Source organism: Ochotona princeps, chromosome 30 (genome assembly GCF_030435755.1).
Source record: "Ochotona princeps isolate mOchPri1 chromosome 30, mOchPri1.hap1, whole genome shotgun sequence".
NCBI lineage: Eukaryota > Metazoa > Chordata > Mammalia > Lagomorpha > Ochotonidae > Ochotona > Ochotona princeps.
In genome coordinates this window covers 5,004,094-5,031,660 of record NC_080861.1, presented here as the reverse complement: position 1 = coordinate 5,031,660, position 27,567 = coordinate 5,004,094, and the positions used below count along the sequence as shown (strand labels likewise).

Below are 27,567 nucleotides of genomic sequence, written 5' to 3'. Positions count from 1 at the left end.
TATTCACTCAAAATCTTTCCCAGGAATTTTCTTAGCTACATTATTCATAATAGCTGAAAGCTGATAACAGCACCAGTGTTCATAGTGAGAATAAATAAATATACTTTAGATTATCCAAACAATGGATTACTACTGACACTTGAAACAACAGAAATAAATCTGGTTTGAATTGAACTGGCTTGTGCACATAATACAGTCCAGCTTTTCATTTCTTGAACAGTCTTCAGAAAATAACAGCACCAGTTATGAGAGGCTGAGGCATGATTTGAACACAGCATGGGGCGTCAGCAGTTTCTATATTTTGGAAAAATCTAGTGAAAAGCAGTAGGATTTGTATGCTTATAATTATCTGCTGAAGTCTAAGTTGAAAAAATTATATTGCTAAAGTACATTATGGGGTACTTAGGCTTACAGTAGAGAAAAAGATTTCTCATTTGATATCATTTTTCAGTGTCACTGTGCAAAAACAAAGAAGACATCTTCGGTAAATGGAAATTTGCAATAACAAATCCTATCTTTTTAGAGACACAGTCAACATTTCAAATTTTTAGGTTATGCACCTAATTATTCGTGTGCAACTAATAATAACTGCTTTCATTACAGTTTTCTACCCATGGCAATAGAGGAAATGCTACTACTGATAAGGACGTATTTTGAGGTTGGTACTCTTGATGCTCACAAAGGCGGATTGCACCTTTGTTCCGTGTATGTGTGTGTGTTCTTGGTTGTCATGGTTCCCCTTTTTCCACACTGAATGATGTGGACAGTGTCACTACTGTATTTACTGTGGGTAGATAATCCTTTCCTGTTTCCAACTGAGGATTACTGAGGGAGCAATCAAGTTGAATTCTGGATGATTTATACTTTCGGCCACTCATTTTACGTTAATGCCTTTCTTGTTAAAAATGTCTATTTTAATTTTCTTTTCTGTTTTATAATTACTGAAGGTAAACGTTCCTGCTTTGTATGTGACGTGGAAAAGCCTTGGTATGTTACATTTTGAAAATTCAGAGCTTCATTTGATGCAAAAAAAAAAAAAGTCTGCATTCTACTCAAGAGAAAGCGTCCTTTAGGACCTATTTTCAGTGAATCTTTGTCCCTGAGTACAGGCACATCTTGCCTGGTATGACAGTCAGTGCCTGCTTGGCAATATTAGCAATTTGCATTGCTACTACTGCATGCCACTTCACATGTGGCAGCAGGATGCAGTGTGGCATTCATGTTTACTCCTTACTGAGTCAGCACACACAGCTGACACTGTCCAGTGAGAGAAGCAGTGTGGTGGATTGTCAGCCACGATAAGAAACGCATCGAACATCACTCAGTAGATGCCATGTGTCTGTGTATGCTTTATTCTCTCCTTACTTCCTTCATTTCCTTTCTCCAGTCTACCTGCTTGTCTCCATCTCTCCTTTTCCCCATGGTCCCTTCCCCTACTTTTCTTTCTTACATCCTAGAAAACTGAAAGAGATTGTTGTGTTTGAATATCACTCCACATCATCTGAGAATTTAAATTCTGAATGATTTAAATTCCCATTTAAATCGTCATATTTAAATGAGCATCATTTACATCGAATGCGTACCTACCAAACTTTCAGGTTGCTTTCTCCACCCTGAAAATCATATGAGTAATCCTACAATGTTAATCAAGTCAAGTGAAGATCGGGGGCCCTATGACAGCAGTTTAACTGTTCATTGTTGGACAGGAAATGCAATCCCATTTCCCAAAACAAGTCACTGGAGCCCTAGGGTTAGGAATTGTCTGACCGAACAGTAGGCGGTGAAAGAGCAATGGGTTAGGAACTAGAAAACTTCCCCTGGGGACATTTCTCATTTTCTGTGAGCCTTACTTATTATATCCATTTTACAACCAAGGTCCGGATGTCTAGACATACTAAGTCCCCAAATACAATCCTCTTCAGTCGCATAGGGTACATGCTACTTGGGTCCAGGAGGGGGCGTTCATCTGAGGAAGGGCCTTGTGATGGCCTTTGATGTCTTTGCTCTTCCAGGTCCTCTGTTACTGAGTCACTCATATTCCTAAACTATGCTGTAGTTGTTAACTGAGAAAGCCAATACAATCCTCCCTCCTCCTAACGACACAGCAATTTCCAGCAGGTGTTAGGTGGTTTAAAAATTAAACAGAAAAAAAACCCACACCAGATGTAACTCACATAAATATTACCACACAGGTGTTGCGAAAGGAATAAGTTCTTCAAATTATGCAAATCAGCCTCTTCTTGACAACTCAACTTTTCAGAACAGCTTTTCACATTTCTTCAGGGATTTTTATTAATTTGAAAATATCTACTGGCCATCCTTATGACTGGATTCATACAATGATATCTGTAAATTTGTCTCAAATTCTTAAAGCCAAGAGAATTAAAGATCTGGCCATGACTTGTTCATGAGCCACATGAGGAATGGAAACTACAAGAGTAACTTGTATCACATAGATAATGTAAAAAGCATTATTTCCACTCCAGTTTCAAACTCTTCTCACATTCAACCCCCATCACGTGATCCATTCATGAAAATGGAGTTAACTGTGCCTCCCCTCCTGCACTATTTTCCTCTCTGACAGACTAATGGACGACAGCTCGAAAGCACGCTGCCCTCGGTAAAGAGCAGAGGACACAAAAGCACCGGTTATGCACATAGAGCCTCTGCTAAGAGAGCTGCGTCTATTCACACAAGGGCAGTGTTTGACATTTGCAGAAAATATAGAAGGAGACACCTGCCTTCCTTTGCTTGTTATCCATGGGGACCCTTTTACATTTGGCATGGAATAAATCTTGGGTAATAACAGAGTACGCTCAGAGTTTTCTAAAGAGGGTTTCAGACATTTTTCTCCTCCAAATGTCATCACATCAGTGAACATTCGCAAATAACTACTGTCAAACCCCTCCCACAGTTACAGCATCCTAAAGAGCACAGTAACACAATGTTAATGGCAAACAGGGCAATGAGATGCTAGGAGCTGTGACTACAAAGTTGGGACTTCTCTACAAATACCAAAACCAAACTTTACAAAATTGCCACTTGTCATCCCTCAACTCTCCATCAGTTAACATGCCGTCAGGCCCTCCGAGCTTGCAGAACTTCTTCATTTCTAAGCAGTGCAGCCAATTAGATTCACCTGGGGAGTGTTATAGGCCGCTTGATTATGTCTGGATGCTAGCCACTAAGAGCTGAATCTGTTAGGGAAAAGAATCAGTTATGAGTATTGTTGAGAAGCTCTCTAGATGATTCCCAGATGCAGCTAATGTGAACAGCCACGGGTCAAAGTGTGGGGGAGACAATGTAATAGATAAAACAGCAATTTTTCTGCTCGAAGAAAATTTATGCAAGTCACATGAGATTAGCACAAGAGGTCCCAAAGAAGACATGTACTAGGCATGACTACCCAGCCTAGTTGATCCAAGAGTATCTTAAAAGCATGCCTACTAATTCAGTATAATTATTATGAAGACTTTTGTCCATTTTCAGAACTGTGTGGTTTAGATGATAACTATATGATACCGTATCATTGAAGCTCCAGAAGAAAGACAGTCATACATGCCAGATGGGTCCCTTATCTTCCCCACCTTTCATGGGGCGTGGCCCTGGGTGCTCTTCCGTATTCTCTGCTCATCATAAGGTTTCACCAGCAGTCTCCTTCTCTTGTTGACCTTTGCATCTCAACTAGCCTTTGCTTTCTTTTCTTTTAAGATTTACTTATTTTTATTGGAAAGGCAGATCAGATTTACAGAGAAAAGGAGAGACAAAGAAAGATCTTCCATGTGTGGACTCACTCCCAAAATGGTCCCAGCAGGTGGAGCTGAACCAAACGAAAGCCATGAGCTAGGAGCTACTTCTGGGTCTTCCCTGTGGATTCAGGGTCCCAAGGCTTTGGGCCATTATCTACTGCTTTCCCGAGCTGTATACAGAGAGCTGTGTGGGAACTGGAGCAGCCGGGACAAGAACTGACACCCGTATGGGATCCTGGTGCTTGCAAGGTGAGGATTTAGCCATTGAGCCATTGCACCAGGCCTACTGTTCCTTTTTTTACTACTTTCCCAAATTTAACACCTCTGTTGGCTGCAAATTAGAAATCTGTTATGAGGTGGATGGGGAGCTATATGTTTCCACATCCAAGTTACAGCTGGACCCCAAAAGTACAATTTCTAGAAATGAAATTCATGTATTTGTTTTTCAAAGGTCGTAAATAATCTATAAGTATAGCCTTGATTGAGGTGAGTGCTATAGGCAGTCACACTGCCAAATGCTGAACTCTACCCAGTTCAATGACTGTATTAGTCTATGTGTGTGTTGAAACCAAAACCTTCCTAGTGTCTCAAGATCCTTATATTGGAAGGCAAGTTCTTAGTTCAGAATCAAGTAGAAAAAAAAAAAAGAGGCAGAGAGGAACTGACCCTGTTTAAAGAAACTGTCAGGATACCGACCCAACAGAAACTAGGCCAGGAAATGTCAGCACAAATCCATCCAAAGAATGACTCATTCCACACGCTACCACTCAGAAATACTTTCCCCAATCCTTTTCCTGTGTCTTGAATAAATCACCTCCTGGGCTGTATCTATCTTGCCTGAACACAGAATTATGACACTCCTAAAATCATCAAGGTGGACTGTCAAAGAGTACACAGAAAATGCACACCACGTCAAACTATGACAAAACTTCAAAAATTTTTTGCAGCAAAGTGGACTTCTAATAACTTGCCATAATGTTTGAACAGGATGTAGTTTAAGGCAACAGAGTAAGACATTGATTTGAAAAGAGCCCCTCTCAGGGCAAATAGGAATTCTTTGAAAATTAAAGAAATAAAAAAAAAAATTACACGGATGGTATAACTTTGGCAAAGAACTGAAATCACTGATACTTTGTGAGAAGCTTAAGGGGACAACACCCAAACAAGCCACCAGCTTACAAATGAATAACTCATTTTAAAAAAGATTTTTGAATATTTTTAAGGCAGATTCACAGAGAGAGAGAGAGAAAGAGATCACTCAACTTTTGGCTCACACACCAAGTGCCACAACAACTGGGGCTGAACTGATCCGAAGCCAGGAGCCAGGAGCCTCCTCCAGATCTCCCAAGCAGGCACAGGGCTCCAAGGCTTTGGGCCATCCTCCACTGCTTTCCCAGGCCATCACAAGAGAACTGGATAGGAATGGTGTAGCCGAGACTCAAACCAGCACCATGTGGTATGCCAGTGTCACAAGCAGAGGATTAGTGTGGTACGCCAGATCACCCACTCCTGGATAACTTGCTTTAAGAAGCAGCAATATTGGGAAAGGTGTTTGGCATGGTAGTTAGGCCGCTGTTGGGAATGCCCACATCTTATATCACAGTACCTAGGTTTGAATTCCAATTTGCGTCCCAGCCACTCATGGCAGAGACCCAAACTGAGTTCCCAGCCCCTACATTCAGCCTGGTCCAGCACTGACTGCTGCAGGTACTTCAAGAACGAACCAGGGAATAGAATACTGAGATCTTTCTCTTTTCTTTTTCTCCCTGCTTCCTTCCATCTCTCTCTAACTCCAACCACCCACTGCTTATGAAATAAATAAAAACTGCTTTTATAAAAGAAAGAAAAAGATAATGTTGAAGATGATGATGGCATCAGATCATCTACATCCATTAGCAAGAAAAAAATTTACCCTTTTTGTGCCCGATTGAAAAGGGCCACAGCACAATGACAACCCTTATTATACTCGTCTCAGTTGGCTCAACTTACACAAATCTAACCAAAAACTTAAAATGAAGCCTTCACTTTCTGCAAAACGGGAGCCAAAACAGCTGTGTCCAGATCGACAAGAGTAGAGCTTTGAATGGAAGCTTTAAACAAGTAAGCTCAAGCTCCTGAAGCATTTCTTGGAAGAATTGTAACAAGAGAGGAACCAGAGCTTTCCAGTGTGACCCTGCAGGCAAAGCACAAGCAAAACAATCACTATCCAGAGTGGAAGCTGTCTTGTCAACGCAAAACAAACGTAAACCTATGGACAGCAAAAGTCATGGCCACACACACACACACACACACACACACACACACACATACACTGTGTAAGGGAAAGGGAATGTAGAAGGTACTTTGCTTACGGATTTTCTTCATAGTAACATTTTCTTACAGAGAGGGTGTTTTGAGAAATTTAACCAAATTATTAGTAAAACTATCCAGGAAGGCTTTATCAAAGAGTCCTTCTCCAGTATAATAAGGCACAATTCATTTATGTCTCATCAAACAAATGGAAATGTTGTAAGACTTTTGATGGGAATACCGTGAGACATCCATCTTACAGTCTTGAATCGGTTTCTTCTAATTTCTTTTTCTTTTCTAATTAAAAAAAATTATTGAAGAAAATTAAAAGCATAGACACCAATACTGAGTAGGGTGCCAACCCACATTTGAAAACTACAAAATGGATGTCAGAGGCTGGGTTCTCTGAAAAACAGCCTTGTAGATCCATTCCAGTGCCCACCGTCCATTAAAATATGCCTTTGCAGACAGTACTTAAGGAAGAGAAGAATGGAAATTGGAAGAGCATGCAGGGAAATCTCATGCTATGACATGGGCTCCATGACAAGCCTCAACACTTTCAGCGGGACATCTCAACAGTCCTTTGCACTTGGGCTGACACAGACCCTAACTTGCTCACACATCGTTTACTGAACGTAGACAACTCCAGGGAAGTTGTTTTGGAGTGACATGAGTCTCTGAAATGTCAGAAACAGTAAATGAGCCACACAACAAGTGAGCCACACGAGAGGGCTTTATTTCTGCAGGGGTGGTTGCCTTGGGGCAGGGAGAAAGTAGGAGCAGAGAGAGAGACAGATAGAAAGATGTGCAGAGCAGAGGCTGAGAAGGGGAGGGTAGAGGAACAGAAAAGAAGGGTAGGGAGGGAAGGGGAAAGGAAGCGAGGGCAGGGGAGGGGAAGGGAGGGAACACGAATGGAGGAGAGGGAATATTCAGGTGACAGACAGTGGCAGATACTACAACTACTCTACTAATATCCATTCCACATTACATCAGAGGAGAAGAGCTCTAATTTGTACCTTGATTCATTGTGGTCCTCACACAGGCAGCCACATCCTCTCTGTCTGCTTCCTGGTGGCCATAAGGCAGGCTGATAGGTAGAGCTCGGGCACATGTTTGCTCACGTGGTGGAAACGCACAGAGAAGGAAACAGCCACAGGATCAACCACCTTGATTCCTCCTGACTCCGTAAGTCTACCACAGCAGACCCTCTACTTTTTCAATAGGGAGAGCAAGTTACCTCCTGTGTGGTTGAAATAATATTTTTGTTTACTTCATCTGCAGCCCAACCACATCCCAACTGATACAAGTATAGGAACTACTAATGTTATGAGTATTTCACAGATTTGATAATATATTGGACACTTGCACAGGGCTGACATTGGGACACAGGACAATTTCCACCCAATTTGGACCCAAGTTCAGCATACTTCCCACCTCTCTGCAAACAGGTAACAGGAGCCATTCTCAGACGTCATCTGAAAGGCAAATCCTCCAGAGTGGAACACTCATGAAGCCAACACGTCAAAAGACTTTTAGGGCAAATTCAAGAGGGGCACCCTATCTAGAATTAAACAGAGTATTCTGGTCTCCACCTATACAAAAGTCCTTTATTCTCCAAGTATCTAAGTAAGGACTAGGAGGAAATGGAAACACAGAAATGTTAGATAAATGACTTCTTAAAAATCTTATTGAGGCTGCTATAAGGTGCATTTCAATGGTTCTGAGAAGTAAGTCAAACCTTTAGGGGTTGGGAATAGAAAAAGCAGCCTATCATTCTGCTAACACAAGCCCCTCTGTACAAGCCCCAGTCTTGGAAAAAACAGTTCAATAAATTTTATCCCTTTCATGAAAGGAAACACCGGGGGAGCTGGTGCTGTTCCCTTGTGTGTTCAGTGAACCCATCACATTTCACACTCCTGGTCTACCTTGCAGTGCTCTGTTCTGACACCCAGTGTGATTGAAGCATAAAAGAATAGGAAATATTACAGAATGGGTTGTATTATCACTATTGTTTTCCTTTGTTAAGATGAAGTTCCTCAATATTTTTCATGTTAATACTGCCCTCCTCTATACAGTGGATGAATGATTCTTACAAGGTTCAAATCAGCTGGGACAGCCCATTCACACTGCAAAGAAAAGAGGTGGAAACCAATTGGCCCATTTCAGCTTTCCATAATTCAAGGAAAACCTGCTGGCCATGTATCCTCCTCCTCTGCATATTTTATAGTAATAGAATATTTTTAGACAAAAGCATAAATAAAAGATGTTGCCAGCTTTTTGAACAATGCATTACATGCCCTCTACTTGACTGTAGGCTTATTTTTTCATGGTTTAATTGTATACAGAGGATGAAAGTTGAAAAAAGGAGGTGAGGAAGACTACTCCCAGACCTCCAGGAAGGGCTTCTGCTTTATGCATCATGAAGGCACATTTTAATTCACCAATCTGTTTAGCACTGGCAACACAATGAAAGCAAGCTGAATATGGACATTCTTTTTCAGGGCCTGTGCCTTGAAGGTGATAGATAATCACCAAGCAAAGGGTAAAATATGTCATCTCCAAAGGGAAGTTTGAGAGTAAAGCCTTCCCTGACTCAATAAGGAAGGAAGAGGGAAGTATGGTGAGAGGGGTTAAGAAAGCCCCTCCCCCCCAAGGAAACGCTAGCTAAGCTGTAGCCTGGCCTTTTTGAGAAGGTGAAGTCATGGCAGAGATGCAGAGACTGGCCTCAACAGGAGGAGCATCTTCCAGAGCATGCTGTCGGGATCACATCAAGATATCCACGGTCCCACAGGATGGCATCACCCCAAAGACATCAAAACACTACCTCTTTATTCAGCTAGCCATTCAACACACATTGCGGCATAGGCAGGTGACTAAGAGTTAGGCTGCTGTTTCCAATGTCCACATTCCACATCAAAGTGCCTGAGTTTGCGTCATGGCTCTAACTCCCAATCCTAGTTTCCTGCTAATGTGCACCCATGTTGGAGTCCTGGAACAACTCTCTGCTCCCGTCTTCAATCTGTCACAGCCCTGGTCATTGCAGGCACTTGGCAAATGAACCAGAAATGGTTTCCATCTTCTCTCTCTCTCTCTCTCTCTCTCTCTCTCTCTCTCTCTCTCTCTCTCTGTGTGTGTGTGTGTGTGTGTGTGTGTCTCCCTTGCAAATAAGTACATGTTTAACAATATTCACTAGGCAGGCATGGTGCAGTAACCTAGTCCTTGTCTTGCACTCGCTGGGATCCCATATGGGCACCACTTCATGTCCCAGTTGCCCCACTTCCCTTCCAGCTCCCTGCTTGTGGCCTAGGAAAGCAGTCAAGGATGGCCCAATGTCTTTAGACCCTGCACCTGTGTGGGAGACCTGGAAGAGGCTCCTAGCTCCTGGCTTCAGATTGGCTCAGCTCCAGCCATCACAGTCAATTGGGGAGTGAATCAGTGGATGGAAGATCTCCCTCTCTGTCTCTCCTCCTCTCTGTATATCTGAATTTACAATAAAAAATAAATATATATATATTCACTGGACATCTACTACAATACAACACTGTAACTATAGGATTTAGAAAGATGAGGCCCTTGTTTTCCGGGAACAACTAGTCTTATGAAGAGACACAATCCTTATGTAAGCTGCTGACATTGCCAATCCTCAGTCACGGACAGGAAATAGTGAGGCCAATACAAGACAAGCACTCAGCAATCCAAGGCAGAGGGCAGGAAGGCAGTGGGGTGAGGACTGAAGCACATGGGAAACAGACTGATGAAATCTGCAGAACAAACATTTGCTTCTCAGTTGGTGTTATTCTTAAAAGCATTCAACTTCCAACTCCATTAGCACTGCTGGAAGCACATTGTTCTCCCAAGGAGCTTCTTTTAGATGTTCTCAGAAAGGATGCTAATTAATGATTTTTCTTTAGAAACCTTTTGACTCAGGGCAGCAGGTGCCACATGAAGTCATGACAGAGAAGCATAAGGAGCCAGCTTTCAGGAAGGTGGGATGACATAGCCCAGAAAAGAAGAGGTTAAAGCGTGATTCAGTAGCTGTCTTTTGGAAGAACCAAGTATTACCCAATGTCCTCTAACAGGATGTTCTAGCGAAGGTTAGTGTGCCATGGCTGGAGACAGACATCTAGGGAACAAATCCTGAAGCCACTTTAGTAGTCCAAGGGGAGAAATTTCGAAGAAAAAGAGTTGGTGGGGAGGTGTTTGGGAGAGAGCAATGGAAACATGAAGGAAAGAGAGGAGGTAGATATTTCACAGACAGAAAGCAATCCTTGATAAATCAGGAAGGTAAAACATAAAAGAACCAGCAACATCAAAGTGCCTGCCACTGGCTCTCCAAGCCAGTGATGCACCTCTAACAAGTAAAAGACGGGCAGGTGTGCTCCCTCTGCGCCAAAGGAGGAAATTCCAGCTGAAAAATAAGACTTAGGAGGCATTTGTTCCAACAGGAACAGTTGCTGGAGATTGAAATAAGATATACCAGGGAAGGTTCATGAGTCTCCCATGAGATCTGTAATTATCACCTGTCAGCATCAAGAACGCTCTTCGGGATGCTGCCAATAGGAAGATGAGGATGTTGGGCACAGAGGCACTGACATCTTAATGTTCTCTTTCCCACCTTTTCACACCCAGGTCCTGGAAACACGTGCAACCCTGTTTCAGGGCTGGGGTGGGCAGATGTGGTGAGAAGACAGAGGCTTAACCACTTCGAGCAACCCCATACCTTGTGGGAGCCTGAACAGCAGGAAGTAGGAGAGCAGTGGGTGGAGGAACCTCAAAATACCAGACCTTTTTTTCTTCTCAAGTCTGTCTCCACTTTGAGATTTGGTAAGTTCAGGCCCTTACTATTCAAAGACAAGCACGTATCACGAGCTGCTGGTGATTTTCTAGACATGATCTATCTGATACTTCCTGGACTTTGGCTTGTCTCTTTACCTAAAATTATCTTCTCTTCTTCTTTGGCCCACTCCTTCTGGGCATTCAGAAGCCAGCAGGAGCACGACTGCCTCTAAGAATCTTTTTCTGACCACCTCCCACCTGAACTCCAAGCTGTTGAGAATCTTGTGACAGACTGCTCCAAAGACGGCTGCAACCCCTATCGACCTCACACCATAAGCTCTTCTTAATCTGCGACAATGACACCTCTCCATTAAGATACGGGGTCTTTGTTCCCCTACTTTACTTGGGTAGACTCCAAACAGTGCAGTGATTCTTGTGTGTGTGTGTGTGTGTGTGTGTGTACACAAAAGGATTTATCATACGAAATTCGCTCACATGCTCACACAGGCTGGCCAGTCTCAGGAACAGCTGGACAAGGCAGCGAGTCACAGGTCCAGGAGAGCGAACAGTGTTAAGTTCAAGTCTGAATCTCATGGTCTGAGAACGTGGAGGGGCCACAGTGCAGCTCCACATGCACCAAGCACCTTAGTTCAAGTCTACATGCAGAAAATGAGTCAGTGTCCCAATCTGAAGGCAGCCACATAGGAGGAATTTCCTCGTACCCCAGGGGAGGGTCAGCCTTTTTTGATCTATTCAAATTTCCTCTACTGTTTAATGAGACCCAAGGTAATTTGCTTTACTCATCCTATCAACTTGTCATCAAACCAACACCTTCCTGGAAACGCTCAGAATGCTGTTTGATCTGGCATCCTGTGGATCTCACATTCATCATCACTTGAGACTAAGTAATAAAAAGCAATATGACCTCTGCCCAGTTCTCTCTCTCTCTCTCTCTCTCTCTCTCTCTCTCTCTCTCTCTCTCTCTCTCTCTGTCTCGGGACAACTGCCATGGGAACATAACCACCATCTTTTGAGAAAACTCAGACCATAGCAAGAGGCAACATCAAGGTATCCTTAGAAACAAGCTGGCTGAGGTCACACAGAGGAATCTGTTTCCAGGTGATTTCACCCCTCAGCCTTTGACCATGCTCACCAAGACCCTAGACATGATTAGAGAGGAGGAAAAGTGCTTTGGATCACCCCTGGCCCTATTCTTGACCTACAGAAGAAGTGATACATATGTCATCATATTTCTTGTTTGAGGGCAAAAGTTTTGCACAGTCACTGGAAAAGCACAACATATAATCCCACAATATAAATGTTTTATAAAACCATAGCTTTAATCACATTTATCTTCCACTTGCTTTATCTGCCTCAAGATTGGGAAGCCTCAGGTGGCTAAAACTATACATTTTTGACCTGGGTTCCCAGAACTTAACATAGGGCAGTCAATATGTCTTTGTCAGGATGAATTTCCAGAGGTTTCCTCTCATTGTATCCCACCTAAAAGTCAACACAAATAATATTAATTTGTACTAATTCCAGGAAGTTTCCTGCAAGTTTCCATGTGCATAAACCCATCAATATCATAACAACCATAGTCACAAAGCGTGGACATTGCTCCAGGGTGAAGCAGCAGGAAATGAGAGACAGAGGCAGAGACTTGCTCAGGTAGTCAGTGGCACAGCCTAGAAAAAAACCTGACTTGCAGAGTCAGTTACAGCCTGAGTCTTAACCATGGCCAACTGCAAAGGTCACAGAGTGAGAAATAAAAACCAGAGCTCATCTATCATTCACCGAGGGCTGCTACAACAGTAGGGTGAGATCTGAACGTTCAAGTGTTGCAGGAAACTTGGGTGCTTAGCTCACATCTACAACTGGTAGATGGCTTGGGGAAGGCAGGTAAGAAAGCTAATAATTCTTGTCTCTTGGTTCTGAATACACCCATCTACATTACTTGGATACCAAGACTAAGGGCTTTGAAAACCACTGTCCGCTTCGACAGCTGGAGCCCCACAAAGCTCTGCTTTCCTCCCCCAAGAGCATCAGCAACCTCCGCATCGCACTGCTTTTCCACCCCCAGCAACAGCGACTCATTCCCTGGGGGCCGCCAAGTCCACTCTGCAGTTTACCCAGCCTCCCCCCCTCCAGCTGTTAGTCCACACTGTCCAACTTCTTTCTTGGTCCTCCCTGTTCTGAGGGTGGAAGCTGCCTCCAGTAAACACCTAGCGTCTGCCATATGCCCTTTCACAATTGCTAGTAGACAAGTCTTTGTGGTAAATGTCCCCTCTTCATGGAATGTGTGGTTTATTTCTTCTGTCGGGACTCTGAATGAGATGGTAAGGATGGAGATGATTGGCTCTGGTAATGATGGATTCTGAAATTCAACTGGAATAGTTCATTTTCAGGACACTGTAATGCTTCTTTCCTTCCCCTTAGACTCCTCCTTCTATATACACGCCGGAAAAGCAATACCTTACCGGCCCTGTGAGCTAGTTCTTGAGTCCACTTGGAGGCACCTGGGGTTTGTGGGACTTTGCTAACAGAGCACAACATTTTGTTGCTTGGATAACACTTCTTCCAGGCCATCAGCTGTGGGAAAAGGACTGCATGGTTACTTACCTTCCCTGCCCCCTCCAAGCCCTATGTGCCAGCTGCTGTGGAGCTGGAGATAACAAGAACCCCTCTGTTGGTTGTTTGACCTTGCTCCAAGTCCAAGGTCTCTGAGCTTTGTTTTTCTCAGTTACAACCAACTTACAGGCTTGTGCTGGGGATTCAATGAATTGACAGACGTGCTGAATACAAATTGGCTTGAATTTAAAAGAAAACGACGCTATTTCATTTTCCCTGTTAGAATTAATATGTTCAATTCATTTACAAAGCTGTTTCACTGAAATCTTTTAATTACAATTTTATGATAATCAAATTTAAACATTCACATGTGGAGTTCGCTGTGTGAATGACTCTGGCTTAAGATCAGATTTCACAAAAGAGAAAATCTGCACAAACATCGCTGACTACTATTTCTCACATATCTGTCTCCACTATCTGATCCAAGCTCTAACTAGATCCTGAAGCTGACACTTTAAAGCCTTGTTACTGAGACTTGACAACATGATACCACTTAATCATCACAGTGAACTCTGAAATGGGCATTGTGCTGGCTGCATCAACAGGGGAGCTGGAGGCCAAGAGACTTCTACGACTTGCTCAGACTTCGTCGGTGAGATCCAAGATCTGGGGTTCCACCTATAGACTGTGAAACTCAGAAACTCATGGGCTTTCTTTATAGGATTGTGGCATCTAACGTAGATGGCACTAAATAAATACAGTAATAACTGATGAAATAAGGTGTCTATTGGAGTGCTAAAAATGACAATGTATTGAAGAAACCCTTTGCCTTTGTCATCAGATACACCACGGGCGTTTTGAAGGCGTCAGTAGGTTCTCTCTGAGGAGGTTTTTTTTTTTTTTTTCAGTTAGTATTTTCATGTTATTTATTCATATGAAATAAACTGCCATTTCAGAAGTAAATATATTTACCAAGAAAAGCAAAAATGAGCAGGATTTATCTGGTTACATAAAATTTTGAGTACCACCATGGAGAAGTACCACCATGCTCTTCGGGTTTGTGAGAGCTGTTCGCTGTTATACGACATTCTTTTTCTCAATTCTCTGGATGCGTGTACACATGCATGTTCTCATCCATCCTGTTAAAGGCTAGTCTGAATGGTAACTGACAAAAGGAGGCAAAGCCTAAGGAAGCATGAGCACATCCAAATCAGAAGGAACTGTGAGGACCAAGTGACAATGACCCCTGTGCCACCCTCCCAGCACCTGCACCAGCAAAGGGCATCACCTATTTTCCATAAGCCTTTCTAGCGCTGTTCTCCTCCAAGCTGAGAGATATAGTTGATGTTTTAGCTGATTGAAACGCAAATTACTCTGGTTTGGTCATCACATACCATTTACATGTACAGAATTATATACTGGAATTAATATGTCAATTAAAATATCATGTTAAATGCCTTTACAAGGGTAGTCAAAACCATTTGTACTGTTGCATTCAAGAGTGGTTAATGTTGGCCAGCTGAGTGGACATAACAGAAGGGGGACAGGGCCCAGCACGGTAGCCTACGGCTAAAGTCCTCGCCTTGCATGCACTGGGATCCCATATGAGCACCAGTTCTAATCTAGGCAGTCCCACTTCCCATCCAGTTCCCTGCTTGTGGCCTGGGAAAACAGTCGAGGACGGCCCAAAGTCTTGGGACCCTGCATGGGAGACCTGGAAGAGGCTCCAAGCTCCTGGCTTCAGTTTGGCTCAGCACCAACGGTTGCAGCCGCTTGGGGAGTGAATCAACGGATGGAAGATCTTTCTCTCTGTCTCTCCTTTCTATATACCTAACTTTCCAATAAAAATAAAATAAATCTTTAAAAAATAGAAGGGAGTACAGGAGATATTTCTGTAATAGACTTGATATAGTTTCCTAACCTTGTTTTATAGTTGTGTTCATTTTCTAGAAATTTATTTAATGATATAGTTAGGACTTATGAGAACAAAAGTTAATATAAAAATATTCATCAGAGAACAGGCGTCCAAAAACAGGAAAACATAATTTGATCTATTTGCTATAAGACTCCATTAAGAACAGATTTGCTGCAATTAGTAGGGCTTATTTATCTCACTAGCCGACCTTCCAAACAAGCAAATTCCACGAGAGGGAACCTCACTCATCCATACACTGGAACACTTATTTAGTGTCAACCAAATGTCAGGCACTCTCCTGGATGTTAGAGATCTTTCCCCAGCCTTAGTTTCTGGTTAAAAGACTGCTGGGACATTGATTTGTTTATTCTGGAAGATTTCAACAGAACGGAAACTAAGACCTATTACTTTAACTTTTTGAGTTTGTTCCATTTGTTAAGACTACTAACTTAACTAGGAGCTGCATCTAAGAACAAATACGTGTATGCGTTCATGTATGCATCTGCGTATGTTTTTATGTGTGCTGTGTGCACATGTGCATGTGTGTGGCAGAAAGAGAATGTTCATGTGTCAGTGAGTGCAGACCGCATGGATTAAGAGGCTCGAACAGACAAAAAGGTGGTTAAGTTCGTAGTGAATGTGGATCACTCTGGGCAATGTGTAAGTGTGTGTGTGAGAGAAAGCTGATCTACTATGACTAATTTAAGACTTTTGAGTCATGATCTTTCCTTTAGCTTCTCCACCCTTCCCCAAGTCTCACGATGTATAAGTCCTCAGCTCTTTCTTTTGGCATTACCTTACTCTCTGTCTTGTGATAATTCATGAGAAACGGCCAGATTACAAGGGATGGAATGCGGCAGAGTTCTCTATTCAAAGCATTAAGTCCTAGAAACTGACCTGTAACCCCTTCTGGAGCGCTCCCTCCTCACCCCATCAGCAGCTTCTCAGCCCCAGAGGTACTAGAAAGCTTCTATGATCCACCCATGGGGCCCTGGATGTGCCTCCAAACTCATTTTCTTGAACATTCTTTAAAACAAAAGAAATGTTCTCTTCAGAGGGTGGGGCTAAGGCAGAGACCTTTTTCTGTGGGTCTCTCTCATGAAACGTTTATCACTTTAATTTTTAAAGTCTAAGCAGAGGGGGTCCTCCTCCTGCTGAGATCAGACTATTTTAAGCAACATCATCTCCTGTCTTGGCTGGCTGGTGATCTCACCACCCAAGATCTAGGTCAAGTAATACTGACTCTGTAAAAATCTGTCTGACTCCTCTTCCCAATCTGGACTTCTCTAACTTGCCTATTAAAACTTTTTAAGATGTATTTTGGTTACACATTGCCCTATTCTTCTAAGAACATAAGTTTCTTTTTTAAAAAAACATATTTTTATTGGAAAGGAGAGACAGAGAGAAAGAAAGATCTTCCATCTGTTGGTTCACTCCCCAAGTGGCCACAGTGGCCAGGGCTGAGCTGATTCAAAGCCAGGAATCAGAAGCTTCTTCCCGGTTTCCCACATGGGTGCAGGGTCCCAAGACATTGGGCCGTCCTCTATTGTTTCTCCAGGACACAAGTAGGGAGTTAGCTGGGAAGTGGAGCAGCAGGGACAGGAACTGGTGCCCATATGGGATCCTGGTGCTTGCAAGGGAGAGTTTAGCTACTGAGTCATTGTCCCAGGCCCTAGAACTTAAGTTTCTTAAAATCAGAGACCTTAACTACTCATTCTTTCATCAGTAACAAGTGAGGGAGAAACTGTCAACCCTCCTTCTGTTCACGAGAGTAGAAACTGGCTTCTCCAGGGTTCTAGAGTTTAACCTCAAATTTTAATCATACAAGTCTGTCATATGATCATAATAATTGATCCCAGATAAGGTATTTTACAATCCTCTAGAGGAAAATATTATGCAATAAATTATAACTGTCAATGTACATCATTGTTTCTAATTTTAATTTATTCTTATTTTATTTGAAAGGTAGAGAAACAAGAGACAGGGATGAACAGGAATTCTTCCATCTGCTGGTTTGCCAATGCCCACAACAGGCAGCATGAAAGCAGGAAACAAAAATTCAATCCAGGTGTACTGCATGCCAAAAAGAAACCCAACTCCTAGAAGCATCTCCTGCAGGATTTTCAGGGTCTGAGTTAGGAAGCTAGAAGCAGAGCTGCAGTTTGTGGTCGGGCATCTTGATAGGCAATGTGGGCATCCCAAATGGCATCTTACCACGGACCCAAACGCCCACCCCATGGAATAAACTATGTTTAAGGACCAAAAGAATGGGAAGGAACAATTGCAGCTTTTGTTTGAGGAACACTGGGGCTCTGCAGTGCAGTGGTCACATGTACTCAGGGGAAGCAAAATATTTCCTAACATCCTTAACTCATCGTGCCATAACTTCTACCATTTCTCTCCCACTAAGATTTCTCCACGGAGCTGTCACAATATTTTTCTTCCTACTAAGAATATCAGACTGCTTTTTCTTCTCAAGTTTGTCTTGTGTTGTATAATGTGACAGGTTATTAAATCAATTCCTCTTCCTCTCTTTAAATAAAGCACAGCATCATGCACAGTGATCCTTCAGAATTAAAAATGACAACTAGAAATATCTGGATCCATTCTGCAGTTTGACGAGATGTACATGCACACAACCCCCAGCTGTCTAGAACACACAGCACTGTGTATTAACATATGTGTTCATTACATTAGTATTTTATTGTCATATTATATTAATATGTTAATGATTAATATATTCATTAATGCAAAGATAATTTTGGAAGAAGGACAGAACTCAGTTCATGATAAACCAAGAGCATATGATGACGACAGGAGAAAATGATAAGTTGGGGCGTCTACATTAAACTCTAAATATTTAAGATATTTGCTAAAGAATGGCATCCTTTGCATCTCACCTTCCACTGTAAGAACACAATGGTATACTGACTCCAGATAGACATCTGGATAATACCTGAAGCTTAGAAAATGGTGTATACTTTGGCCCAACACTTTGCCTACAGAAACAATCGTGTTTCACATAAATATATTATTCATAATAGTTATAACCAATGCAGTTAAGTAATTGCTTGTCAATGTTGTGTAATAAATCTCCATAACAATTCTGTGTAGGTACCCTAATTGTATTCATTATATGAGTGAGAAAAAATGGAAATAATTTACTTGTGCAAGATCTCATAGCTGAGAAATAGCAGTGCCGCAATGTAAACACAGTCTGATCGGAGTTACACTGTATCAGTAGGCCAGGTGGTTCTTGCACATCACAAGAATGTTTGCTGCAGAATTTTTTTAATTTGACAACGACACAGCGATTCCACCCTGCTAATTCACTCCACAAATGCCCGCAGCCCCTGGGACTGGGCCAGGCTGGCGCTAGTGCAAATACCCACAGTGGTGGCAGGGACTCAACAATTCAAGAGCCGGCTCTGCTACTTGCCAGGGTCTGCATTCGCAGGAACGTGGAATGAGAAGCCAGGGCCACGACTCAAACCCAGGTACTCTGATTTGGCTTGCAGGCATCCTAGCCACCAGGACAAACACCCATTCCACTGATGAAAGTGCTGACACAGCTCTAGAAACTAGGAACAACCCACGCCTCCCTCAGTGTTGCCCACTATCATTCACCCAGTTGCTCACACCCCTGGAATTACGCCTGAATCTTCATTTTGTCTCATCCTCCTTTTCCAACCCAGCAGCAAAATCAATGACATCTACATGGTCTGTACCTGCACATGAGTAAACCGAGGAGCTATCTCATTATTACCTGCTCCAGGATTGCCTCAAAGAGTGCAGGGAGAGGGCCTGGTGCAATGGCTCAGTAGCTAAGTCCTTGTCTTGCATGTTCCAGGATCTCAAACGGATGCCGGTTCATGTCCCGGCTGCTCCATGTCCCTTCCAGTTCCCTGCTTATGACCTGCAAAAGTAGTAAAAGATGGCCCAAAGCCTTGAGACTCTGCACTGGCATGGGAGACCAGGAGGAGGCTCCTGGCTCCTAGCTCTGGATTGGCTCAGCTCTGACCATTGCAGCTACTTAGAGAGTGAGCCAATGAATGAAAGAACTTTCTTTCTGCCTCTCCTTCTCACTGTAAACCTGGCTTTCCAAAGAAAAACGAACAAATCTTAAAAAATAAACAAGTGCAGGGAGAATAGACTCGGGTCTTCTTAAAATTCCTGTTCTCTTAGATCTCGACAGAGGCAAACGTAGCAGATGTCAAAGAAAAGAAACTTCACTTTTTAATGCTCCACTGAGTATTAAAGGTATAAAATGCATAGCTTGAAACAGTGCAGCTGCAATGAAATACAGATTGAGTTTAGGTGTTGGTTTTGACGTCAGTGCTAAGGAAATGTGTATATGCTACTATTACAAGACATAATAAAGAATGATGACAAGAAATAAAAACAGCCAGGCTAAAAAAACTCCTCCCACCACAAGTGGGGGGAGTGTATCCAACTTTCCTTCCCTTGATACACAGTTTCAAAATTGCAACCCTTCAACAAAAAATCCTCTTCACTCAAGGAGAAAATGCCTGGGATCAAGTTATCAATGAGAGAACGTTCTTGAAGCACCAAGTATTTGAAAGATGGGGAGCAGAACATTTCTGAGCTTGAATCAAGGTAAAATATTTAATTAGCATATGCACTGTCCCTGAAACATCTAGGATTTCTAGAAGCAAAGAGCTTTTTGTCACTGTTCTTCCAAGACAGTCACACAGTGGGAGCTGATGTCGGCACCGAGCAGAGACGGGAAGGGAGGGGACCAGCCTGACCTCTCTGTGATCCCGAGTTTAGAAATTAGAGAACATGGATGAGTATAAAGATGTCGTTTCCAGTCTATTCATCTTCCAACTGCAGAGACAAAGGAAGGGAAAGGAGACCGAGATAATCCCCCCACTAGGGAAGCCAGAACCATCCAAAATAGGGCTTAGTCAGAGATCAACCAGAACCTTAGCAGTCTGTTAAATTATCTTACAAAAAAAGTTATCATATTTTACAAGGACAAACTGGGCAAAGAACAGACTAAAACTCATCTCTGGCCACTAAACACACAGCACCTTAAGTAGTAGTTGTTGCTATCATCCATGTCCTGGGTGCTGCAAGATTTGCTAACCACATTAGTTTGCCATCCAGTATTCCCTTAGGAAGCATCAAATATGTTAAATAACTCTGAAGCGTCACCTCATTTCATTCTCTGAATAAACCCATGTTATAGGTTTTACTGGTACTTTTATTTTACCAAGGCTGAGCACACAGGCATGGGAACTTGAAGCCATTGCATAAGGTCATGCAGAGGTTGCAAATATTTGGTTCCACAGCCTACATCATCTGCTCCTTCATTATCCCAGCCCTCAGTCACTTACGCTAACAACAGCCATTTAGAGATTAGGTAAACTGGAAGGCTCAAACAGGCCAAGAAACTTGCCAAGGTCACACGGGTGACTTGCAGTGAACCTCTGCCTTGTTTCCAAACTGACCCAGATCAAGCGCACCAGTTTCCAGGTCGTCCAGCAGACGTTTCAGACTGGACTGAAGCCTGACAGGACACACCCATGGATGATGTGGATTCACAGGAAAACCAGCTCAGGAGTTCTTGATTTTCTTACTACACTCTTCCATTGAGTCTCTCCCCTGTCCTCCCCCGAAAAATGTTCTGCAGTAGGACCCTATGCCCTCCCTTTAAACTACAACCTTAATATGCTTAACAATTTAACATGATTTTATTAGGATCACTTGAAATCTGTCACTGACTATAATGTCAACTGATGAGAACACAACGTGGGAGTTAATGGTTTCCATGTGTCAGAATGTGAGTACGTATGTCTGTCACATCTGTGGTTGGTTGATCTTTCACAAGGGAGCCAAGGACACACAGCGGGTAAGGACACCATCTTAAAGAAGGAGCTTTGGGAACAGTGGAGGAACAAAGCTAAACTTTATCTCGTGCCGTAAGAATTCAATCCTAATAGGATTGAAAATGAAACACCTTCTTGACCCTGATCCTCACAACAGTTCTTCTTTTCTTTCTCATATTTGATACCCAAAGCACAGGCAACAGAGCAAAGACAGACAAATGGAATCCCTTCAAACTAAAAAATTGCTTCCTAGCCAAGAAAACAATCAATAAAGTGAAGGAAAAAAAAACCCTATGGAATGGGAGAAAACACTTGTAGTCATATTTTGATAAATAATTAAGTTCTAAAGTATATTAATATCTGCTAAAACTCAACAGGAAAAAAATAGGCTGGTTTTAAAAATGGTCAAATTACTAAATAGACATTCCTCCAGAGAGGAAAAAAAAACGTCCTCAATAGGATTAATTATCAGGGCAATCAAAATCACAATGACATATCAACCTGTTAGGATGGTTGTCACAAAAAAACAGAAAACAAAAATGAAACAAAACGCAGACACACACACAAACACGTGTTGGCCTGATGGTAGAGAAACTAGAGTCTTTCTGTACCTTTGGTGGGAATGTAACACACTGCAGCAATTATAGAAAACAATTGAAAAATAGCAAATAAAACTACCATGTGATTCAGCAATGTCACATCTGGCCAAATTTCCAGAACAACTGAAGTCAGGCTTTGGAAGAGCTATCTGCACTTACATGTTCATTGTAACACAGTTCGCAACAGTCAACATAAGCAATCAACCCAGTTGACCATTAGCAGGTGAATGAATAGTGTTGTGAGGAGGGAGGGTGGGAACTTTGGCAGGTGGGGAGGCAGGGAGGGCAGTATCACTATGCTCCTACATCAGCACTGTAAGATACACAAAACTTGTTCACGTTATATAGATTTCTTTGTAAGTTATGGAATCAATCCATACAAGACTACCATTCAGGATTTAAGAAGATGCAACTTCCACTACTGGTGAGCTGGCATACTGTACACTAAGTGAAATAAGTCTCAGATGGAGAGAGAGTACATGAGTCTTCTTAAAAGCAGTTCTGTGCACAGACCATGATGGTCTACAGTAGGAAGGAGAGTTACTGCAGAGTGAGGAGGGGATATGGAGAACTGCTGCTGACCAAATGGGAACATTCCAGAAATCAGTGCATCCACATGGGTCCTACATAACATGAAGGTGTCCTGTACTTCAACATTTGCTAAGAGGTCTGATATCATGCTAAATGTTCTTACCACGAACACAAACAAAACACAAAGGGCACGAGGAAACTTGCAGGGGTGATGGCCATGTTGACTCTCTGGACTGTGATGATACTAGCATCAGCATCTATTTAAATCCATTCCTGACTTCATATATTAGTTCTGTGCAGGTATACATATTCATCATGCTTTAGTAAAGGTGGAGGGGAAAAGGAAATATGTACACTACCTACTGTTCTATATTTAAGTATAATAAAACCTAATTTAGAAAACAGCATATCTCTTGATTAGGACAATAGTTGCAAGGGAACATATATTTCTCAACACTTGCCAAACTGAACACTTAAGATTTGTTTATTTTTATTGGAAAGACATATGTACAGAGAAGTAGATACAGAAAGAGAAAGATCTTTCACCTGCTGGTTAACTCCCTAAGAGGATGCAATAGCCGGAGTTGAGCCAATCCAAAGGTGGGAGCCAAGAGCTTCTTCTGGGTCTCCCACAAGGGTGCAGGCTACCAAGGCTTTGGGCCATCCTCTACTGTTTTCTTAGGCTACAAGCAGGGAGGTGGATGGCAAGTGGGGCAGCTGGGACTGGAGCTGGCACCCATATGTGATCCTGGTGCCTGCCAAGGCAAGAACTTTAGCCACTGAGCTAAAGTGCCAGGCCTTTTAATTTTTTTTTTTGGTTATTATTTTCCATGATAAGTTTTACAGGCAAGCTGAATGTTTTAAATAGCTACATATTGATGCATTTTATGCACAGTATGTCTCCCTGTCCCAGCAAAACCTGCAACTTGTTTCAGTTGATTTGCAGCTCTGCTTTTCACAATCTCAGTGAGAGGTCCCAGTGGCATAAGTTCAGATAGAGCCTGGGATGCAGAACTCGGAAGTATGACTTCACCATCCAGACCACAACTCCTGGGTTCTTCATTCTCCCCAGCAGAAGAAAGGCAACAAGCAAAAAGAGCAGGAAATAGTTTAAAACCTAAATGATATAAGAAGGAAATGAAACTCAACAGAATCTGAGAAGAAACTTCTGCACGTCCCAGTCCTGATCTGTGCGTGGAAGGCGAGGGCCTCAGCTGCTGGGAGGACAATTTGCACACGAGAGCTTCACAAAACTCTCCAATCAAACCTCTTGCCTCAATGACAAGCCCCACAAGGGAAAAGAAATAAACCTAACAGCAGGTGCATTTCTGTTTTCCCACATGAGGTCAGGACAGTCCCTATTTGGAGATGCTCACAAGCAGACAAATCCACCTCACAGTCCTGCTTCAAACGGCCGCTGCCCCAGCACTGGGATGGAATCCAGGGACACAACTCAGCATCTCCCCCATGACTTCCAGATCTGCCTGCAGCCATGGTAGCCTTTAATTACTTTAGTCGTTCTTTTCCCTAAAACATGCCACAGACATAATAATCTGCCCAATCACAACAGCCTGAGTCAGGAACGATGCTAAGCAACCTGACAGGTGCTGACTTATTCAATCCTCCCAGTGGTTCTAAAGGGGAAAGTATTATTATCATATCAATTTTACAGATGAAGGGACCGTGGTTGAGGCACAGGCAGGTGTCAGTATTCAGTCATTTAGAGCTAATAATGTCTGGACTGGCGCTTTTACATCTAGGTCGTCTGGTTCCACAGCTCTGAACACTATATTGTCTGCCAGCGGGAAGCTTTAGGAGGTCAATCTGAAGTCAGGTACAGGTCCTCCCAAACAGACATAACACTCCATGTCAGAAATGTGAACTGCTTAAAATAAATGCAGCAAAACGAAAGTCAAAACTGGGGTACTTCTATACCTACTAACGGATCTTTCCTTGTTACTATTCTCTGAAAAAGCATTTTGCCTATTATAATCACAAGCCTTCAGAACGCTCCTGACTTCACTTAGTAACTTAACTTCAAGGGGAAAAAAGGATTCTTCAATATTAGGTGGAGTATAGATATTCCCTGTGCACGCACAATTTATCCTAGAATTATTTATTATGGCAAATGTTTGAAAATAAATAGCCAACAATGGAGAACCGGCTTAGCAAATGACACAAGATTTTATGTAAAGGAATGTTGTGCAATCATTTAAAATGTGGAAGAACAGTTAGGAGTAGCACATCTTATCCTAAGACAGAAAGAAAGGATGAACGTTGTACAGCTGAGGCTGCCACTTAGGATGTCCGCATCCCACAGTGCAGCTCCAGGGACTCCACGTTCAATCCAGCTTCCTGCTAATTTATCGGGAAGGAGAGAGTGATGGCTCAAGTACTGAAGCCCTGACACAACCACGCGAGAACAGCGTGAAGTTTCTGTCTCCCGGCGTCAGCCTAGCCCAGTCTTGACGATGGCTGTCATGTGGGGAGTGAACCAAAAAGTAGATGAAAGATAGCAATTTCTCCATTTCTCTGTCACTTTGCCTTTCAAAATAATTCTTAAAAATGAAAGAAGGGAGGACATCATTGCCAAGATACCTCCACAAGAAGCAAAGGCCCTACCTCAAGGAAAATATTCCTTTTTAAAAATATGTATTTATTTTTATCACATAAGTAGATTTACAAAGAGAAGGAGAGACAAAACGAGAAAGCTCTTCCATTTGTAGTCTTTTCATGGAAAAGTTCTGACGTTTAATTGGTCACAAGTGACAGGACAATTGTGAACGAACCTCCGGAAGTTATTAACAGCAGTGAAGCAGCAGGTCCTTGATGTCACTGCCTCACTGTATTCTGTCCTGAACCAAAGCCTCACTGTACTTGCACCCCTGGAGTCACATAGAGTGGCATGGAGACATCATTTCACTTCACCACTTCCCATCAGGGACTTTCACCATCAGCACTGTGACCCTCACCTCATCATCCTCTCGACACAATGTCCAGGAAGTCCTACTCTAAATTCCAGGACCGGGAACATGGGTATTCAGCTTTAGGGGAGATGAAGATCATTGAACTGGGAAAGGCGACTAAGAAGCATGGAGTTCTCAAGTAAAGGAATATCCACCCCGTGCCCCACATCACTATTTAGTACATATGACTGTGGACGAGGACCGTGGATGCCTACAAAGAGGAGAATGTGTTCGTTATAATGTGCTTTATGCTGGATTCCTCTGCCTCTACAACCAACAGGGTGAGACAGGATGGCAGCTAACACAAAGACCTGAGTCCCATTCCCAGTACTCCTTTCTCACTAGTTGCGTGACTTTACCCATGTACTCTGCCTGTGTCTGAGCTTTCGCACCTGTAAATTGGGCCATCACAGTTCTTACTTCCCCCAGTGTCATGAGGATGCTAGAATTGTGCATGTAAAAACCTGGCACGTAGCACACAGCAAACACTCAGCAGATGGCCCTCGATGGACCCAGGCAACCAGAATGAGACCCTGTCTCTGAAGCCAGCCCGAGCTCCATCTGCCACAGCTCCTCCGCTCAGAACTTAGGCAAGCTGCTTAACTCCCCCTGCGCCTTTGCACCTTACACAATTCTCACTTCTCAATTTTATCTCAGCCAGATAGAAAAAATAAAATACAGATGGAGCCCAATGTTTAGGATCATTTTGATCATTAAATAGGATCATATATGTAAAATGAGTACATGACACATTTTCTAAGTATTTGTAATGCATTTATTGTATCTTTAAAAATCAGTCATCATTAAGTAAGGTGATAAAAATAGAGTAAAACTGCTAAAGGGAAGATGGTTTCCTTAAAGAGATGATTCACAGGTTCCTAAGCAAGGTGTCAAAAACACCTCCTATGAGATGTTGAAGGAGCTTCCAATTATAGACAGAGAGCTCCAGTTGTAGACATTGTCTCTAGCTCATTCCCTGATCTCTAATTCCCCCACCCAAGTGACCATCCTGAGACTTGGGTAACACTATGAAGATGTGTAATGATGACCAACACTTAGTGTGAATGTCTAGAATGTGGCTGGTGGACTCTTCAGGCCAAAGAGGCAGTAGGGTCCACGTCATATGGCCCTGTTCCCTGCAGCAAGCCACACATTATTCTTCCAGCTGAAAAATCTGCCCTTCAATAATAATTCACATTCGGGCCTGGTGTGATGGCTTAGTGGTTAAATCTTTGCCTTGCATCCACCAGAGTCCCATATGGTCACTGGTTCATGTCCTGTATGCTCTACTTGTTACTTTTATTACCTGAAACCCCAAATCCAGACGCAATACGTCATTCAAGGAGGTCATCGTTTCAGCAGAGGAGGTAGCTGTGGGGCAGGGAGAAAGCAGGAGCAGAAGGAGAGAGAACAGAAAAACAACAGAAAGAAGAGCATGTGGAGAAAGTGGAGAGAGAGAAAGAGAGAGAACGAACAAGAGGCCCCTTTATAGCCTCCAGGTGGGTATGGAGAGTGTGGGGTCAGGGACTGGCAGGTGTGGCTGCAGGTGGACACCAGGGATAAATGCCTCAGGGGATTGGTGGAGTGCAAGGTTTGACCCTGAAGGTCACTAAGGTTACTTAAGCAAGTGGGCCTTTAGGGAGCTGAGACCTAAGGGATTTACCGTAGTGTTGGGTAAGTAGGTATTCAAGGCATTCAAGGTGGTACTGAGTCCAGGATGGTGGGATCAAGGATCAGTTTTCAGGAGGTTTCTGTTTGAGTTGCATTTTACATCACTTCCCATCCAGCCCCCCTGCTTGTGGCCTGGGAAAGCATGGATGGCCCAAGGCATTGGGACACTGCACCCATGTGGGAGACCCAAAGGACACTCCTGTCTCCTGGTTACAGATGGCTCAGCTCCAGCCATTGCAACCACTTTGGGAGTGAACCAGTGGATGGAAGATCTTTTCTGTCTGTATCTCTCTCTCTCTGTAAATCTGCCTTTCCAATAGAAAAAAAAAGAAATAGAGAGAGAGAGAAAGGAAGGAAGGAAGGAAAGAAGGAAGGAGCACACATCCAACACAGATTTCAGTTCTAACACTTTTTCTTGCATGAATTTTCAATCTGCATGATTCCACTCTCATACATGATGACATTAACCAGTTTGAGATTTTAATGACAAGAAATCCAATTAGATATATATGGCACAAGCCAGCAATCTTCTTGTCTTACCTCCAAGTACATAGTTGACAAAATGGAAATCAGAACTGTTGTTCTCTGACCACAGGGAGACCACAGGTGACTGGGAAGAAACATCTTCCAGCTTTATTTCATTTTGTC

At 42.8% G+C, this 27,567-nt stretch overlaps 1 protein-coding gene across 1 annotated transcript in view; it reads right to left on the bottom strand.

Moving 5' to 3' along the window:
- The window catches only part of CPNE4 (copine 4), a 277,997-nt gene that overhangs the window by 174,599 nt on the left and 75,831 nt on the right, over positions 1–27,567 (bottom strand). The gene's annotated exons all lie outside the window — the stretch shown is intronic.